The following is a 20,778-nucleotide window of genomic DNA, read 5'->3' as shown; positions in this document are numbered from 1 at the left end:
CTAATTTTAAAATGCTACAATTGTGAAGATTTCAGTAATTTGGCATGACGTAATGGTGCTAGTACCTGATATACCGTATTTGCATTGTATTGTCAAAAACAGCCCATATTTATGTAGCAGAAGCATTCTTCTGAACAATAAATAACTAAAAGTTTACATTTTAACTATTTTTCAAAACTGCTATATTTTGGGGCCTAAAAGGGATCTTACTGAACCTACTCCTTTACTGATTCACAGACACTGGTACATGCTTTAATAGTACAGTTTTCAACTGAAATACTTTCAGGGTATTGGTTTTGTTCATTGTTGGAAGTTTTAGTAATTCAATTTAAAGAGTTATGCTCTATGGAAATATGAATTTATATGAAAAATTGTATCGTTTGCTCTCTCATAATTTTGCACTCTCATGTGTGCAATTCGTTTTAGTTCTTTTATGAAACTTATATCATAGGATTGTACCAACAATGTCTTGGACAGTGCCACTCAATGATGACAAGAGTTATCATCTATAGAGCTAAGAAATATTAGTTATATTGAAAATTGTATCGCCATTTCCATTCTCTATTTTATTAATGCTCTCATGTTTAAAATTCTTGATAAAATTTATGAAACTTTATATATATACCACCAGTTTATATATTACAAAATGTAGTAATTTCTTGAACTAATACGAAAATCGCTGACTACCAATTATTATTATTAATAGTTTTGTCCCCTATTAATTATAAGAAAAATTGTATTGTAAGCACTCTCATATGTACAATTTTTGAAAGATATTTATGAAATCTGTATTATAGGTTTATATCATCAATGTCTCATTCAACAGTTGAAAATTGTTGTTGATCAATTATTGTCGAGCCTGCAACTTTTGTTGCAGAAAGCTCGACATAGGGATAGTGATCCGGCGGCTACAGCGGCGGCGGCGTTAGCTCACTCCTTAAAAGTTTTATATTTAAGAAGGTGGAAGACATGGATGCTTCATATTTTGTATATAGATGTTTCATGATACGAAGTTTCTGTCAGTCACATGTCCAATGTCCTTGACCTCATTTTCATGGTTCAGTGACCACTTAAAAAAAAAGTTCAGATTTTTTGTAATGTTGAATTCTCTCTTGTTATAAGTAAAAGGATAACTATATTTGATATGTGCGTACCTTGCAAGGTCCTCATGTCTGTCAGACAGTTTTCACTTGACCTCGACCTCATTTCATGGATCAGTGAACAAGGTTAAGTTTTGGTGGTCAAGTCCATATCTCAGATACTATAAGCAATAGGGCTTGTATATTCGGTGTATGGAAGGACTGTAAGGTGTACATGTCCAACTAGCAGGTGTCATCTGACCTTGAACTCATTTTCATGGTTCAGTGGTTATAGTTAAGTTTTTGTGTTTTGGTGTGTTTTTCTCATACTAAATGCAACATGTCTACTTTATTTGTTGTATGGAATGATTGTAAGGGGTACATGTCTAGCGGGCAGATGTCATGTGACCTTGACCTCATTTTCATGGTTCAGTGGTCAAAGTTAAGTTTTTTGAGTTTTGGTCTTTATATCTAATACTATATGCCATAGGTCAACTATATTTGGTGTATGGAAATATTTTATGATCTTAATGTCAGTCGCGCATGTTTTATTTGACCGTGACCTCATTTTCACGGTTCATTGCACAGTGTTAAGTTTTTGTGTTTTGGTCTATTTTTCTTCAACTATAAGTAATAGGTCAACTATATATGTTGTATAGAAGCATTGTAAGCTGTACATGTCTGCCTGGCATGGTTCATCTGACCTTGACCTCATTTTCAAGGTTCATTGGTCTTTGTTTTGTTATCTTGATTAATGTTAAGTTTATGTGACAGTTGTAATACAGCTTTTTACTTAGGACTATCAACATAATATCAATGGTGAGTACAGAAGGCGAGACATTTCAGTGTGTGCACTCTTGTTTTTTATAAGATTTTTGTTCCTTGGAAATAATGATTTGGAAAACAGCATTGTTAGTTCTCTGTGTACAATTCTTGCAAGAATTTTATGAAACTTATATATTATAGGTTTATATCAGCAATTATCTTTGACCCTTCTGAAAATAAGTGTTGATTAAATGGTTTTAATCAGTAAATTAAGCCCTTAATTTGGAAAATTAATTCTGAAAGAAAATTGCATTTTTGTCCTATTGTCTTCATTTCTATAAGACAATTAAAAAATGTTTGAAAAAACAAAAATAGTTATTTTAAATTGTTCTTTTATAGATGAAATATGAAAACCACAGGGGACATCAGAACTGTTCTTTTATTTAAGTTATTATTTAAATTTAAGCTCTCAATTATATCACAATAGGTGTCTACTGTAAAATTAAGGAAGTATTGTGACTATAAGACTTTGTAAGATTGGTAGTTTTTTAAAGAGAGTGTGAAGGTCTTGTAGTGTACCAATCACTAACCCAATGTTACAAAACAGCATCGCCATGAGGAAAATATTGGGAACATGCTTTGGTATATTATTATCAATAAAAGTTAACCTTTATATACAAGTTCAATTCCTAGGCATGTTAAAACTTCCATATCAGTACTTCACACGGGATAATCTGTCAGATTAATCAAAAACTTGATAAAGCAGTCTGGAGAGGGAATTCTTTGATTTGTTTTAATCTTTAAAGTGTTTGCATGACAAAGTAAACAAATTATAAAAAAAAAGATTCTTTTTGTTGGACATCTAAAGTATTTATTGAATGGATTTTTTTATTTAATAATCTACAATATTTTAATGAAATATGAAGTATTATCAACATTTTTATTATACAAATTACTTATATCAAATGCATTGGACAAAACAACTAAAAACAAAAAAACAAAAAAAATAATGCAAAGTTTTTTAGTCTTTTTGTATATTCCCCACAATACTTCAGAAAGTTCAAATCATGAAAGTAGGAGTGCCTAATTAATTACTAGTACATCTTTCTCCTTCCTATATATCCTATCTAATATATTATAATCTTACAACCTCAAAACTAGGCTTCCAATGTCTCTACAAAACAAAGGCAAATATATTTTAGCATATTTTAACTTCTGATATTGATTATGCAAAATTGGGAAAATTATGATTGCATGAAAACAAGGATTGACTGTACAAGTCCTTGCATGAAGGTTGTTATGAGTTTGGAGATGTCAATCCTTTAAGTTGTAGGGAGTTTGGAGTTGTCAACCCTTTAAGTTGTAGGGAGTTTGGAGATGTCAATCCTTTAAGTTGTAGGGAGTTTGGAGTTGTCAATCCTTTAAGTTGTAGGGAGTTTTGATATCTTTGCATTTAGCTTACAACTGAGTTGTTAGATTAATTAAATCTTGAAGCAGAATTATTGTATATTAAAAGTTGACATTGAAATGCTATAAAATATAGAAAATGTGTTGAAAGGAAAACATATGTTTGTAATGGACACATATTTCCTCAAGGTCACAAGGAAATTTTATATGACACCTTATGTATTGTCATTTGACTATAAATGTGTCTTTAAAGGAAAAGAAGTTATTAAACTGTCATCTAACTTTTTATATACATTGATCAGGAAATTGATTTTTTCAAAAGCTGGCTTTTTAATTGGTATTTTCTTTTAATTTTCAGATCATTTTAAAGGATTATTAAAATGAAGAAACAAAGAAATACCTGACTTTCAAGGTAAATAGAATAATTAAATACTTAAGAATGACACTGTGTGTTTATATTAGGGTTTGTATACTATATTAGGATCTATCATTCAATGTGGTTGCATTAAAGAAAAGTAGTGTTAGAATGCCTTACAAATATTTAATTACATATATATATTTAACCTAGAAAACAAGAATGTGCCTTAAGGTTATTTTTTATTTTGATTTTTCGACAGAGTTGCTAAACTAATCAGTGTAGATCAAATTTGTGACCTAAAATGATTAATGATATAAAATAAACTTGGTTGTGATCCTTCAGGCCAAAATATGGACATTTTTCAATGTACTAAGGTTGGGAAATTATGGATTTTAACTCAAATATTGTGTAAGTAGTGAATGTTATTATAATAATAATTTTACTTATATATTGTGTGTGACCAAGGATTTGTATAGTTAGAACATAACTATACAAATCCTTGGTGTGACAATTCACTTTTTTCTTCTGATTTTTATTTTTTTTTAATGACAAAACAATAACTAATATTTATATTTGAAATAACACAATAACTTTAAAAAAAAAAAAAAGAAAAAAAAAAGGAATGTTATCTGAGGAAAGGTTAAAAATCCATAACCACAAAGCACAGATTGAGTCTGAACTTTGGTGGTGTCCGCATGTCTACACTTCTAAAGTTATGCCCCTTTACGTATTGAAAACAATCCTGATTTTTTTGTTTCTGTTCTTTCACTTTAGTTTGCATCAATCAAATGTTATGAAATATTTACACAATGCACATTTCCATAATAATTCAGATCATTTACAAATTTGGGCAGTACGTAAATGTTTATTTATGTTTTTGAGTTATATATATTGTTTTTGATAAGGTTGTATGCAAGAGGGGGCATCATCTGTATCTATGGGGACACATTCCTTATTTATTGTTTTGTTATTGTTCCTTATTTGAATTTCTACACATTCAAATATTCATTCATGCAACAATTCTCTTTAAGACAAAATATGTGAAAAATTTAACAGTTTTACAGGCTGTTGCAACAACAATGATCTGGAATGGTAGTTTTCTGCTAGTTTATATGAGGAACTGATTAAAGTTCTTGTAGAAACTACCTGCCATTTTTACATGTTACATATGTAGAAATTTAAATTATATTAAAATAGTTAGGGAAAACCACTTAAACATGTTGAATGCAGTAAAGTTGGTGAAATACATGTATAAGAATGTATTATTCATGAAGCATGCTTAGTTTTCTTTAAAAATATAAATAATAGATATACATTTCATATTAAACCACACCTAGATATGCATATTAGAATAAAAGTTTTAGCTGGAATAAAAATACTCAAAAACAAAACTTTTTTATCCCTTAAAACTGTAACATAAACATTTCAAAAGGGTTTCATTAAAAAATTCATGCTACCATTTTGCAAAAAAAGATGACATAGCTAGCTGCTTAAAACATAATGTAATAAATTATTTCATAACTGTTTCAAAAAATGACATAAGATATTACATACCTGTGTTATTTTTATCCGGTTGTCTTGTAATCTGACCATATGTGTGTCAAACATGTGTTTTTTAGAGGGTTGACTTAACATTGCTTTGTACATTTGTATATGAGGAGTTTAGTCAACAATAATATAAGCAATAAAAACATAAATGTGTAAGTTGAAAGATTATTTTTTTTAGATTTGGGAACAAAAACATACTTTTGTATGAAGATAAATGTGTTTCTTGATTATTGTAACATTGTGTAGCTATAATTTAAAAATTGTTCATATGGACTTAGTTTGTACACTGACTAAGGATTGACTCACAGTTCAAACTATCTTACCGACCAGCTGTTTGTATAAAAACATGTTGGCTCCTAAATAAACCAAGTTGAGATTTGCTTGCCATTCTATCAACACATTGTAGTTATGTGATTATATCAGTGTAAGGATGTCTTGCCATTCTATGAACACATTGTAGTTATGTGATAATATCAGTGTAAGGAGGTCTTGCAATTCTATAAACACATTGTAGATAATCACATAACTAGAATGTGTTCATAGAATGTCAAGTCCTCCTTACACTGATATAATCACATAACTAGAATGTGTTCATAGAATGTCAAGTCCTCCTTACACTGATATAATCACATAACTACAATGTGTTCATAGAATGACAAGACATCCTTATACTGATATAATCACATAAATCAGTGTAAGGAGGTCTTGCCATTCTATGAACACATTGTAGTTATGTGATAATATCAGTGTAAGGAGGTCTTGCAATTCTATAAACACATTTTAGTTATGTGATTATATCAGTGTAAGGAGGTCTTGCAATTCTATGAACACATTGTAGTTATGTGATAATATCAGTGTAAGGAGGACTTGCAATTCTATGAACACATTGTAGTTATGTGATTATATCAGTGTAAGGATGTCTTGCCATTCTATGAACACATTGTAGTTATGTGATAATATCAGTGTAAGGAGGTCTTGCAATTCTATAAACACATTGTAGTTATGTGATTATATCAGTATAAGGATGTCTTGTCATTCTATGAACACATTGTAGTTATGTGATTATATCAGTGTAAGGAGGACTTGACATTCTATGAACACATTCTAGTTATGTGATTATATCAGTGTAAGGAGGTCTTGCAATTCTATGAACACATTGTAGTTATGTGATTATATCAGTGTAAGGAGGTCTTGCAATTCTATGAACACATTGTAGTTATGTGATTATATCAGTGTAAGGATGTCTTGCCATTCTATGAACACATTGTAGTTATGTGATTATATCAGTGTAAGGAGGACTTGCCATTCTATGAACACATTCTAGTTATGTGATTATATCAGTGCAAGGATGTCTTGCCATTCTATGAACACATTGTAGTTATGTGATTATATCAGTGTAAGGAGGTCTTGCAATTCTATGAACACATTGTAGTTATGTGATTATATCAGTGTAAGGATGTCTTGCCATTCTATGAACACATTGTAGTTATGTGATTATATCAGTGTAAGGAGAACTTGCCATTCTATGAACACATTCTAGTTATGTGATTATATCAGTGTTAGGGTTCTTTGCTTTTCTATGAACTCATTCTAGCTACTAGCTATGTGATGACATCAGTTTTAGTGTTGTTCACCATTCTATGAACATATTCTAGCTATGTGATGACATTAGTTTTAGTGTTGTTCACCATTCTATGAACACATTCTAGCTTTTTGATGACATCAGTTTTAGTGTTGTTCACCATTCTATGAACACATTCTTATTATGTGATGACATCAGTTTTAGTGTTGTTCACCATTCTATGAACACATTCTAATTATGTGATGACATCAGTTTTAGTGTTGTTCACCATTCTATGAACACATTCTAGCTATTTGATGACATCAGTTTTAGTGTTGTTCACCATTCTATGAACACATTCTAGCTATTTGATGACATCAGTTTTAGTGTTGTTCACCATTCTTTGAACACATTCTAGCTATTTGATGACATCAGTTTTAGTGTTGTTCACATTCTATGAACACATTATAGCTATTTGATGACATCAGTTTTAGTGTTGTTCACCATTCTATGAACACATTATAGCTATGTGATGACATCAGTTTTAGTGTTGTTCACCATTCTATGAACACATTCTAATTATGTGATGACATCAGTTTTTGTGTTGTTCACCATTGTATTAATTAACATATTTTGGCTATGTGATGACATCAGTTTTTGTGTTGTTCACCATTGTGTTAATTAACACATTCTGGCTATTTGATGACATCAGTTTTAGCGTTTTTCACCATTCTATGAACAAATTATAGCTATGTGATGACATCATTTTAAGTGTTGTTCACCATTCTATGAAAACATATTCTGAGTATGTGATGACATCAGTTTTAGTGTTGTTCACCATTCTATGAACACATTATAATTATGTAATGACATCAGTTTTAATGTTGTTCACCATTGTATTAATTAACACATTCTGGCTATGTGATGACATCAGTTTTAGTGTTGTTCACCATTCTATGAACAAATTATAGCTTTGTGATGACATAAGTTTTAGTGTTGTTCACCATTCTATGAACACATATTCTAATTATGTGATGACATCAGTTTTAGTGTTGTTCACCATTCTATGAACACATTATAATTATGTGATGACATCAGTTTTAGTGTTGTTCACCATTCTATGAACAAATTATAGCTTTGTGATGACATAAGTTTTAGTGTTGTTCACCATTCTATGAACACATATTCTAATTATGTGATGACATCAGTTTTAGTGTTGTTCACCATTGTATTAATTAACACATTCTGGCTATGTGATGACATCAGTTTTTGTGTCGTTCACCATTGTATTAGTTAACACATTCTGGCTATTTGATGACATCAGTTTTACAGTTGTTCATCATTCTATTGACACTGTGAGTGCTGATTTCTGTTCTGTGATGGCAGTTTTAAAGTTTTTTGCAATTCTAATGAAAACATTCTGTTAATGCATTATACTCTAATGTAAAAAAGGAAAACTTTTGTTCATTAAACATTTGTTGTCTTGTATTTAACTTTTTAACTTGAGTTGATCATGCATAACATATCTAGGTCCCATGATTTAATAAGAGATGAAATTTGATTCTATCATAGTATAAAAAATTATCTATTCATGAAATGAAATGTACCGGTATATATTTATGTTGCTTGGTAATAATAAATATAATGTGAAAATAGTCAATGATATATATATAGTGGATAACTTTTCCATTTAAAATGTCTGGAAATTGTTTAGCTACACTATGTTAACAGGCAGAATGTATGAAACATTTTATGGGTGAAAACAAACTATTTGTCTCTTTGACACATTCCACATTTCCATTCTCAATTTTATTTTTATCCATAAAAAGAGAAGGGCCTAGAGTGAGTAAATTTCCCTGTTAATTTTCTCAAAACAAATAATATTTTTTCCAAAAGGAGTCAAATAAAGTAATCAAATTTTTTATTCAGGACTTCAAAAATTGGTCCTTGAATGATGTTTTTGTCAACCGAAGACATTTGGTTTCCAGACAATAACTTGAGAGTAAGTTTATGGATCTGTTTGAAATTGTACCACAATTACTGTTCTATACTTGGAAAGGAAGATTGCAATGTTTTTTTTGGATTGACCCAAACTGTTTAGAAATATGGAACATAGGCTATTTGCCAATTCCCTTAATTGATCCTGTAATTAGAGGTCCATATTTTGGTTTTCTCCCTTATGAGGGACATTAATTTTTATTTACAATGGAGAGCTTGCAGAAAGAGCAAATTTACATGTGTGTAATGTGAGTAATCTATAATGTTTTTAAATCTTTTAATTACATTAATTTAATTGTTGTTTAGCTAAATACTTTTGACATCAGTAATTATTTTTCATTAAAACTTAGTTAAACCGCCGATACATCACTTTTAATTCATCATGCTTTGCATTGGTAAAAGGGAATTTTGTCCATTGTGGAACCAGTCTACGATTGAAAAAGGGAAGTAATCTGTTTAAAAAGTGTTTAAATAGAATCAAATCGGTAATCAGCAAATGGACTAATAAGGAGCCAAAAACCAATGATTTTCTGGTTTTCCAGACAATAACTTACATTGACATTGACAGAGACAAACTTAACAGTTGCTCAATCACCCAATTTACTAGGTTTTCAGACCAGTATATTAATCATCCTGATCGCCCAGATGGCGACAAATAATATTTTGCATTTAATTCCATGTCTATATCCTTTCCCCTACAATATAAACAAAAAATACAGGCACATAAAAACTGTTCCCAAACAGAAACCCGATTGTCTAATTGAAGGGGAAAAATAGGATGAAGGATTTCAGGAAACCAGTAACTTTATCTTAATAACCAAAACCCAGTCCGACAACTAAAAAAAAAAGAAGATGTGGTTATCTCCACATGTTTATCATGTTTATGGATTGGTTACAAACCCAACAAGAAAGTTGCGTAATGGAAATCTAGGCGACAGCAATACATCGTAATTCCCTCACAGTAATCATGATACAAAAATACGAATCTTAGGAAGTAACGTTAGTTGCATAATTGAAAGGATTTATATTACCTGTATTATTTGTCTGCCTTTCACTTCACTGTTTAGAGAGTACTATATAGTCTTGGTCTCTTATGAGCAGTTAGTGTCTCATTGGCAGATATCTTTTTTTTTTTAAATAAAGTCTAAAGACTTATATGCCACTTGTTACAGTGTAAACTATCATAATTTTTTGTATCTACCTCTTGTTACAGTGTAAACTATCTTGATGCGATTTTATTCTGAAACGAGTGCTTTTGACCATCCATAAAAACTTGCGGTCATCCGATGTTCAGCATTTCAGTACTTTTGATTAAAAGTGTGTTCTTGTTTGTTGTCATGTAAACTTAAGCATTGGGTTGCTGTTTTACTCTTATTTACTTTTATATATATGCATGCATTATATATATAATTACTGATTGTTACAAATTATTATCCTGCATACAAAGGTCTACAAAGACATAATTTTAAAAGTCATGATCTGTGCAATGAAAAAACCCACTCTGAACCAACTTGTTATATAAGCATGAACAACTTCGAATTAATAATACTTTATTAATGTGTAATTTAAAAAGATTTTTCAAATATTGTATCTTAAACAGAATTACATTGATATTGCCTTGAGGAAGTTTCTCACAAATATTATTTTAACTTCCTTGCTATAATAAAACATTATCACCTGGCTTTATACAATTGCACTGTTATAGAATAACCTTTACAGCAAAATTTGAAACTTAATGACAGCTTTATAAAGTTTAACTTTATATATGAATTACTGACATTTTTTGTAATTTTCCTTGATGCAAAAGAAATGGTAATACTTCTGCACATACCAGGGATTTACTTCTGCACATACCATGGAGAATGGGTATGTTTTGTTAAGTTTTGTTTTACTTCTGCACATACCAGGGAGAATGGGTATGTTATGTTATACCAGGCAGAATGGGTATGTTTTATTATACCAGGGAGAATGGGTATGTTTTATTATACCAGGGAGAATGGGTATGTTTTGTTATACCAGGGAGAATGGGTATGTTTTGTTATACCAGGCAGAATGGGTATGTTTTATTATACCAGGGAGAATGGGTATGTTATGTTATACCAGGGAGAATGGGTATGTTTTGTTATACCAGGGAGAATGGGTATGTTTTGTTATACCAGGGAGAATGGGTATGTTTTGTTATACCAGGGAGAATGGGTATGTTTTGTTAATTTTTGTTTTACTTCTGCTCATACCAGGGAGAATGGGTATGTTATGTTATACCAGGCAGAATGGGTATGTTTTGTTATACCAGGGAGAAAGGGTATGTTTTGTTATACCAGGGAGAAAGGGTATGTTATGTTATACCAGGGAGAATGGGTATGTTATGTTATACCAGGGAGAAAGGGTATGTTTTATTATACCAGGGAGAAAGGGTATGTTTTGTTATACCAGGGAGAAAGGGTATGTTATGTTATACCAGGGAGAATGGGTATGTTATGTTATACCAGGGAGAATGGGTATGTTTTATTATACCAGGGAGAAAGGGTATGTTTTGTTATACCAGGGAGAATGGGTATGTTATGTTATACCAGGGAGAATGGGTATGTTATGTTATACCAGGGAGAATGGGTATGTTATGTTATACCAGGGAGAATGGGTATGTTATGTTATACCAGGGAGAAAGGGTATGTTTTGTTATACCAGGGAGAAAGGGTATGTTTTGTTATACCAGGGAGAATGGGTATGTTTTGTTATACCAGGGAGAAAGGGTATGTTTTGTTATACCAGGGAGAAAGGGTATGTTTTGTTATACCAGGCAGAATGGGTATGTTTTATTATACCAGGGAGAATGGGTATGTTTTGTTATACCAGGGAGAATGGGTATGTTATGTTATACCAGGGAGAATGGGTATGTTATGTTATACCAGGGAGAAAGGGTATGTTTTGTTATACCAGGGAGAAAGGGTATGTTTTGTTATACCAGGGAGAATGGGTATGTTATGTTATACCAGGCAGAATGGGTATGTTATGTTATACCAGGCAGAATGGGTATGTTTTGTTATACCAGGGAGAAAGGGTATGTTTTGTTATACCAGGGAGAAAGGGTATGTTATGTTATACATTTTTTTGTACCAGGGAGAATGGGTATGTTATGTTATACCAGGGAGAAAGGGTATGTTTTATTATACCAGGGAGAAAGGGTATGTTTTGTTATACCAGGGAGAAAGGGTATGTTATGTTATACCAGGGAGAATGGGTATGTTATGTTATACCAGGGAGAAAGGGTATGTTTTGTTATACCAGGGAGAAAGGGTATGTTATGTTATACCAGGGAGAATGGGTATGTTATGTTATACCAGGGAGAATGAATATGTTTTGTTATGTTTTGTTTTAACCTGTCTATTTGTTGACCTTAATTATTTGTTCACAGTTGCTGTCTGAATCTGGGAACTTTTGCCATTTCTGTACATACAATGAAATGTATAAATCATTATGTTACACATATTTTATAGGTGTATTGAATATTGGATTGCAACTGATCATAATGGTTTCATTTTAAAAAGATCTGTTGAAACTGAGATTGTTGATGGGAATCTCAAGAGTTATAACTAGATTTTCATCTATAATGGTTTACTTTACAAATTGTGACTTGATTGGAGAGTTGTCTCATTGGCACTCATACTATTCTTATATCTATGGAATGGGAACTTTTGAAAGGAGATGGATTAGTCAGAAAAATATTAATCTAGACATTCTAGATAATGTAACAACCTGCCTTTTACCACTGGCGGATCTAGAAATTTTTATAAGAGGGGGCCCATTCCAGTCACGCTTTAGTGATTCCCTATATAAGAAACCAATTTTTTTTCCCATAAAAGGCCCCCCCCCTTCCCTGAATCCGCCTCTGCTTACACCAAGATGTCGTTCAAAAACATGAATACTACAATGTATGTGTTTATCATACTTTTCAATAACATATAGTCAAATAGCTGAAGGGTCAGATGCCAAAATTATTGAAAAGTATTATTCTGCATTGACAATAAATAATATTGTAGTGTAATACAGGCTTTATGATGTTTAATTTATAATAATGGTCAATTTCATGTTAATGTATGTATTTGATCTTTTCTTATGGTCACTTAAAGTTGAGTTAAACAGGTTATTTAAGGTCCTACATATGTTAATTATAGGTTGTAGACTTTAGTTTCATAATAGTTACACTTTTGACCTTTTCCAAAGGAAATATTTAGTCCCTGTTTATTTCATTAAAATTGATTAAATTTCAAACTCAGAAATAATGTAAATATAAAGTAGTTTGCACACAAAATGTAGATTTCATGGCGTGAAAAAATCTAGTAAGTTTTGTTGAATTATAAATTGATACTAAAAGAAGGAGTAAAATGAGTTAAAACAGTTGATTTGTCACATTTTTGCCAAAAGTAACAAAAAAGGATATAAATATAAAGGTAACAAATGGAGATCATGGAAGGGAGATAAATCAGTAAAGAATTGTTAGATATGGGTTATGATTAAATTTAGCATTTAATATTTTAGTTACCTTCCAATTGTGTATATAACAAAAAGCTGATGTCCTGATCTGTCGTCTTAATGGTTATAAACTGATATAAGTATACAATAATACAATATGATATTATAGTTTAGGGATTAAAGTGTCAGAATATTGGCCACAAAATGAGATCATGACACTCAGTTCACAGTCAACTGATCTATAATAATGTGGGAGAGTCTGACTTCCACCATACTAGTCGATTGGTCTTCTGTTCACAGTCAACTGATCTATAATAATGTGATTTGTGGAGACAGTAAGGTTGGTCTTCTGTTCATCTTCGTCTGTCAAACCCCAATGATTCAGTTATTATATGCCACTACTCTACTGTTACTATTTTAAGATGTGAATTTAAGGCCTTGTCATGAAAATCTTCTTATAATCAGTCAGAATTCGCTCAGCATTTATTTATCTGGATTACATTAATTGATTAGCAATCAAAATCCATGATTAGTGACATTTTTTTTATTATATTAGATTTGAAGTCTTCTGGAGTGGGAGAGTCATGATGAGGGACTGAATCATTTGTGAAATGCCAACTGCTGTTTGTGTTTGTAATGAATACTTTATAATTGTCAATAATCATCATCTTTTGGTTTACTGTGAAATGTTTTGTGGACTTGGATTGTGTTTCAGTTTTCTTTTGGCCATGGTGTTGTCTGTTTTTCATCAACTTGTGGTTTCTTATTTTTCTCCCTTTTAATATATTATTGAAATATGATAAGCATGTAATTTAACAGGTTGTTGTATAACTGTCTCTATCCAAAATCTCATTTATTTCTTAATGCCTCATGTAAAAAATCAATGAAAGAAGTTTTGATCTTAAAAAGGATTTATAACACCAAACACTGTTTTTATACTACCATCTTTCAGATATAAGCTAAAATTGAGAATGGAAATGTGGAATTTGTCAAAGAGACAACAACCCGACCATAGAACAGACAACATCAGAAGGTCACCAACAGGTCTTCAATGCAGCGAGAAATTCCCACACCCAGTGGGGGTCCATCAGTTGCCCCCTAAACAAATATATATATACTACATGTAATTCAGTGATAATGAAAATAACTCAAAAACACATAGTAATGATATTTGCATTAGCCTTTTTATATGTCCGCAAAAGTTTTAATGGTTTGTATAATGGTATGATGTTGTTGTCTTCATCTTCGTCCGAAGACACATTTGGTTCCCTGACAATAACTTCAGTTTAAGTGAATGGTTCATTACCACAAAAGGAAGGTTAAAATTGAATTTGGGCTTGATGGTCCGTTTAGGAATCAGGGGCCCAAAACAAGCATTTTTCTAGTTTTAGTATAATAACTTGTGTATTGCTCTGAAATTGTACCACAATATTTTAATACCGCAAGTAGAATGCTGGGATTCATTTGGGGGTTCTGATACCTAGTTAACAGTGTGGTAATTATTAGGGCTATAAAGGGGCCAAAAAACAAGCATTTTTGTAGTTTTCAGACAATAACTTGTGTTTAAGTGTATGTATCCCTTTAAAATTGTACCTCAATGTTCCATATCACAAGGGATTATGCTGGGGTTGCAGAATGGAAGTCTTTTTAACAAAATATCAAAATCATAACAATAACTTTGTAGGAGTCGGTCTAGACAAAAAAAACTGTGAAAAGTAAATATAATTACATTCTGTGTAAACATAAACTTCAGACTTACACATTGATTATTGATACTACTACTATTGTTCTCAGTTCACAGCAAAGAAACATAGAGATACATGTATATTTCTAATCAATATAAAACAACAGAAAATGAAACAGTTATTGAAAAATATTTGTTGTAATAATTATCAAGTGGAGTTTACTATTTGGAGACAATTAGAGTTCACAAAAGTGTCATTGGCCATAACTTATATATGGACTGTTGTTTGATGACAAAGGAATATTATGTAAGAGATATAATACACTGTGTAGAAAATATACTTAAAACTAAATGAATTATGACAATTATATTCTGTTATAACCATGCATACAGGATTTCTAAGATAGTAGTCATTTCAATGTGGAGGTTCAAAAGTAACATGGCGTTTGTGTAGGTAATTACCTATGTTGTTATCAGGTGAATTATGAAAGGTAATGAAATAATTTTAACAGATTTCTACTTAACATATATCTCATCATCTTTTAGCTCTTTTAGCTCAAAGTGTCAAGTTAGCTTGTCTCATCAATTGGCATCTGAGTCTGCCTTAAATTTTACAAAAATCTTTCCAAAACTAATAGGGCCAAATTTAGCCAAAATTGGCCACAATCATCATTGGGGTATCTTTATTCTTATTTGAAAAATGTGTCTGCCAACCAACATGACCGACATGGCAAAAAATAGAAAATAAGGGTAAAATGCAAGTTTGTGTATTTTCTTAAAAACTTAAGAATTTTTCAATCAAGATAACAAAAGACAACTCACTAATAATACAACTAAATTTTTCTGTGAATTCAGAATGTAAAACAATCTTACTCTAATGAATTATTTCCCTTTCACTATTTCGGTAAAATTAGGATATAGTATTATACTTCGCACCCGCAAAGTGGAAAGGGATTAATATAAGTTGCAAAACTTGTTTCCCAATCCACTCTAAATAAATATGTTTAAACTTAAACTTAACTTCTATAATTATTCACTATGAAATATTCACAGTTAGGTTACATATGTTTTAAGCTAATTACAGAATTTCTCATGATCAATTTTTACAATTTAATATATAAACTTAAATTAACAATTATATTCAACTATCATGATGATAGTTATAGATACACACGAGTCTTAATTATGAATTATCTGTATTTTTACCTCTGTAACCTGTAAAATGAATGCCTCACTGCAAATGTAAACAAAAGTTGCTCACAAACGTAAAAAAATATAGTCCCTCAAAAGTGTGCAAATGTAATGCGCTGGTAAAACTAGTATATTAACATTTGAGCTAGGATATGGGCTTAATGTCAGTGGACTGCATTCTCTGGAAATTCAAAACAATCAAAGAATCAAAGAAATATGTTTTTGTTACTACTGATTTGTACATAAAAATAGTCAAAATATTTAGAATCAGCAAGGATTTGTATAGTTAACTATACAAATCCTTGGAATCAGCTAGGCATATTTTTGTTGCTTATAGTTGCAGTTAAAAGGCAACCTTTTGATTATTTTTCTACTAAACTGATTTTAACATTTGACAGTTTGACAGATGTTTTGCTCCATTGCATGTGAACTGTGATGAGATTTGACAAGGTGATTGAATGTCACCCCTAACATTTGCTGTATAAAGATAACCACAGCAATATGTACATGTATCATTGTTACCATGATTAATTGACTCATTTATGTATAATTTAATCTAATTATGATAAATATCATTGTTTATATGCAAGTCTGACATCAAATAAATATCATTGTTTATATGCAAGTCTGACATCAAATAAATATCATTGTTTATATGCAAGTCTGACATCAAATAAATATCATTGTTTATATGCAAGTCTGACATCAAATAAATATCATTGTTTATATGCAAGTCTGACATCAAATAAATATCATTGTTTATATGCAAGTCTGACATCAAATAAATATCATTGTTTATATCCAAGTCTGACATCAAATAAATATCATTGTTTATATGCAAGTCTGACATCAAATAAATATCTTAATTGTAACATGTACTGGATACTACTAAACAGTACTGGTAGATTTTAATGATTTGCTAAAACATTAATGGCTTTTGTGTTAATTAGTAGTGAACTGGGGTATTGTAGACATCTACAGTTCACATTTATACAGTTCATATGACGAGGGGAATTGTATACATCTACAGTTCACATTTATACAATTCATGTGACGTGGGGAATTGTATACATCTACAGTTCACATTTATACAGTTCATGTGACATGGGATATTGTGATATTGTAGACATCTACAGTTCACATTTATACAGTTCATGTGACGTGGGGAATTGTATACATCTACAGTTCACATTTATACAGTTCATGTGACATGGGATATTGTGATATTGTAGACATATACAGTTCACATTTATACAGTTCATGTGACGTGGGGAATTGTATACATCTACAGTTCACATTTATACAGTTCATGTGACATGGGGAATTGTAGACATCTACAGTTCACATTTATACAGTTCATGTGACGTGGGGAATTGTAGACATCTACAGTTCACATTTATACAGTTCATGTGACGTGGGGAATTGTATACATCTACAGTTCACATTTATACAGTTCATGTGACATGGGATATTGTGATATTGTAGACATCTACAGTTCACATTTATACAGTTCATGTGACATGGGGAATTGTAGACATCTACAGTTCACATTTATACAGTTCATGTGACATGGGGAATTGTAGACATCTACAGTTCACATTTATAAAGTTCATGTGACAAGGGATATTGTAGACATCTACAGTTCACATTTATACAGCTCATGTGACATAGGGAATTGTATACATCTACAGTTCACATTTATACAGTTCATGTGACATGGGATATTGTAGACATCTACAGTTCACATTTATACAGTTCATGTGACATGGGATATTGTGATATTGTAGACATCTACAGTTCACATTTATACAGTTCATGTGACGTGGGGAATTGTAGACATCTACAGTTCACATTTATACAGTTCATGTGACGTGGGGAATTGTAGACATCTACAGTTCACATTTATACAGTTCATGTGATGTGGGGTATTGTAGACATCTACAGTTCACATTTATAAAGTTCATGTGACATGGGGTATTGTAGACATCTACAGTTCACATTTATACAGTTCATGTGACATGGGATATTGTATTATTGTAGACATCTACAGTTCACATTTATACAGTTCATGTGACGTGGGGAATTGTATACATCTACAGTTCACATTTATACAGTTCATGTGACATGGGGAATTGTATACATCTACAGTTCACATTTATACAGTTCATGTGACGTGGGGAATTGTATACATCTACAGTTCACATTTATACAGTTCATGTGACGTGGGGAATTGTATACATCTACAGTTCACATTTATACAGTTCATGTGACATGGGATATTGTGATATTGTAGACATCTACAGTTCACATTTATAAAGTTCATGTTACATGGGGTAGTGTAGACATATACAGTTCACATTTATACAGTTCATGTGATGTGGGGTATTGTACTAAAGTAACCATAAGTAACCTCCTATTCAAAATGAAATAACATAATGGTATCTTGACAGAATATTCCCATAGGCGGATACAATAACACACACCCCTTTTTATGTGGGAAAAATTTGGTTGATTATATAGGGAATCATTGAAGCATGACTGGGGTGCTGTGTCTTTTAATTAGATGAAGAACGGCAATAAAGCACTGTTCCTTGGATGTCATGGATGGATACCCAATATACTGTGTTTTTCTATGATATTACATGTGTATTACTTCCTGATTAGTTTGTAATTAGTGTTGTAAATTTTGGATCAGAAATGATATTGAATGACACCTTTTAACTATAGACATGATAGATAATGATCATTGAAATGTTTTAATAGGCTTTTAGGCTATTTAATACTAGTATGGATGTCAAGGGTAGATAATAAAAGGTTCTTTATAAAGTTTAAAGTACCGTATTTAGTGGAAAAAAAACTTTTTGGTAGAAGAATAAAATATATTTATATATGATGTTATGACATGAAATACTGTTTCATTTTTTTGCAACAAACCTTGAGGTATATATTGAATAAATAAAAATCAATGTTTTCTTTGAAACTTTTTCTATCTTCAATTATCCAACTGTATAAAGAGATGATAAAGGTTTGTGAATGAATAGCCTGATTCAAAATCACGAGCTTGTAACCTAAAGGTTTGTGAATGAATAGCCTGATTCAAAATCACGAGCTTGTAACCTAAAGGTTTGTGAATGAATAGCCTGATTCAAAATCACGAGCTTGTAACCTAAAGGTTTGTGAATGAATAGCCTGATTCAAAATCACGACCTTGTAACCTAAAGGTTTGTGAATGAATAGCCTCATTTAAAATCACGAGCTTGTAACCTAAAGGTTTGTGAATGAATAGCCTGATTCAAAATCACAACCTTGTAACCTAAAGGTTATGACAATCAGTTATAATACCATTTCTAGAGATTTCCCTGAAAAAGGTAGCCAGTATATTTAAACATTAGTTTCTTTGGGAATATACTTTGAAGTCAAGTATAATTATTCAAACTAATAAATGTTGTGTGATATACTGTGATGCCCTTATAATATGGTGCCCTTCTCATAGTAACTAATAAATGTTGTGTGATATACTGTAATGCCCTTATAATATGGTGCCCTTCTCATAGTAACTGTCAAATACATTTCTGTGTTGTCATTTCCTTGTCATTTGCATTTTGTCAAATAATAATTACATAATTTTACACTATTATGAGATAAAAGGTTGTAAGGTCAAAGGTTAACTTGTGATTAGGATAGAATTTTAGATAATGAAGGAAGTTTATATTGAGCAGAAATTTAGGGATAAGATAAAAGATAAACTAAAAGTAGAGTTGTTCAAGTTTTATTGTTGTTTTACTATGGAATGATATAGGAACATTTCCTTGTGAGTATGCCTATTTTGAATAAATAATTAAATTCAGAATATTATAAAATGTTGTTTAATCTGTTTACCTATTCAGTACAAAACATGTGATAGTTTTGGACAATGAAAAAATAAGAAGTTTAATTGTTTAAATTCCATTTAAGAAATAATGTTCTAATAGTTATCAAAAGTACCAGGATTATAATTTTATACGCCAGACGCACGTATCGTCTACATAAGACTCATCAGTGACGCTCAGATCAAAGTAGTTAAAAAGCCAAACAAATACAAAGTTGAAGAGCATTGAGGACCCAAAATTCCAAAAAATTGTGCTAAAAATGTTGAGCAATTATTTGTAGAAATTGTAGTGTGAGATATTCTTCACATACACATTTTGGAATACTTGATTTGTTATGAATATACTTATATATTTCTCACGACAAACAATTTTCATATCATTTATCTATGTTCTTTAAAATTGTTTTCATGAATATTTATTGATGAAATTGATAAACAGTACAACAAGCAATATAAGGAATGTAATTTTGTGTCCAGTAATCAGTCAAAAGTCAAGTGGGTAAAAATGTCTGTGGCAACAAAACAGTGGAATGCCCTTATGGTCATCTGATGTAACAATTGTTATTAATTCTGACATAGGGTAGCAAATTAAAAATAATAATTCACCAAAACAGAAGGAAAGACAGCTAAGTTATTGCCTTTTAAAACCAGCATTATTCTGTGTATATTAGACTTTTGCTTGTTTCAGCCTGCAATATTTGGTTTGTTTATCAGGAGTTTGATTTTCTCTATGAAGCTATAGGGGCCTATTTAGCATAGCTTACATATATCTATATGTAAAAAAGAAGATGTGGTGTGTGTGATTGTCAATGAGACAACTGTCCACAAGGACCAAAATGACACAGACAT

The 20,778-nt window shown here is 31.2% G+C and overlaps 1 protein-coding gene across 11 annotated transcripts in view; it reads left to right on the top strand.

Moving 5' to 3' along the window:
- The window catches only part of LOC134683320 (uncharacterized), a 62,369-nt gene that overhangs the window by 21,101 nt on the left and 20,490 nt on the right, over positions 1 to 20,778 (top strand). For 5 of the 11 annotated variants that reach the window (XM_063542524.1, XM_063542527.1, XM_063542525.1 and 2 more), the window contains one exon: positions 3,610 to 3,663. The exons of 1 other annotated variant lie outside the window; for it this stretch is intronic. The gene's annotated coding sequence lies outside the window, so the exon portion shown is untranslated. Of the gene's footprint in view, positions 1 to 3,609; positions 3,664 to 3,917; positions 4,018 to 10,523; positions 10,583 to 15,153; positions 15,178 to 15,260; positions 15,362 to 19,729; positions 19,873 to 20,778 lie in introns of those variants that run through there. 5 more of the 11 variants (XM_063542528.1, XM_063542533.1, XM_063542535.1 and 2 more) reach the window with 5 other exon arrangements.

Source organism: Mytilus trossulus, chromosome 9 (assembly GCF_036588685.1).
Source record: "Mytilus trossulus isolate FHL-02 chromosome 9, PNRI_Mtr1.1.1.hap1, whole genome shotgun sequence".
Lineage (NCBI taxonomy): Eukaryota > Metazoa > Mollusca > Bivalvia > Mytilida > Mytilidae > Mytilus > Mytilus trossulus.
Note: the sequence above shows the minus strand (reverse complement) of the source record. Positions and strands in the feature narration are given on the sequence as shown.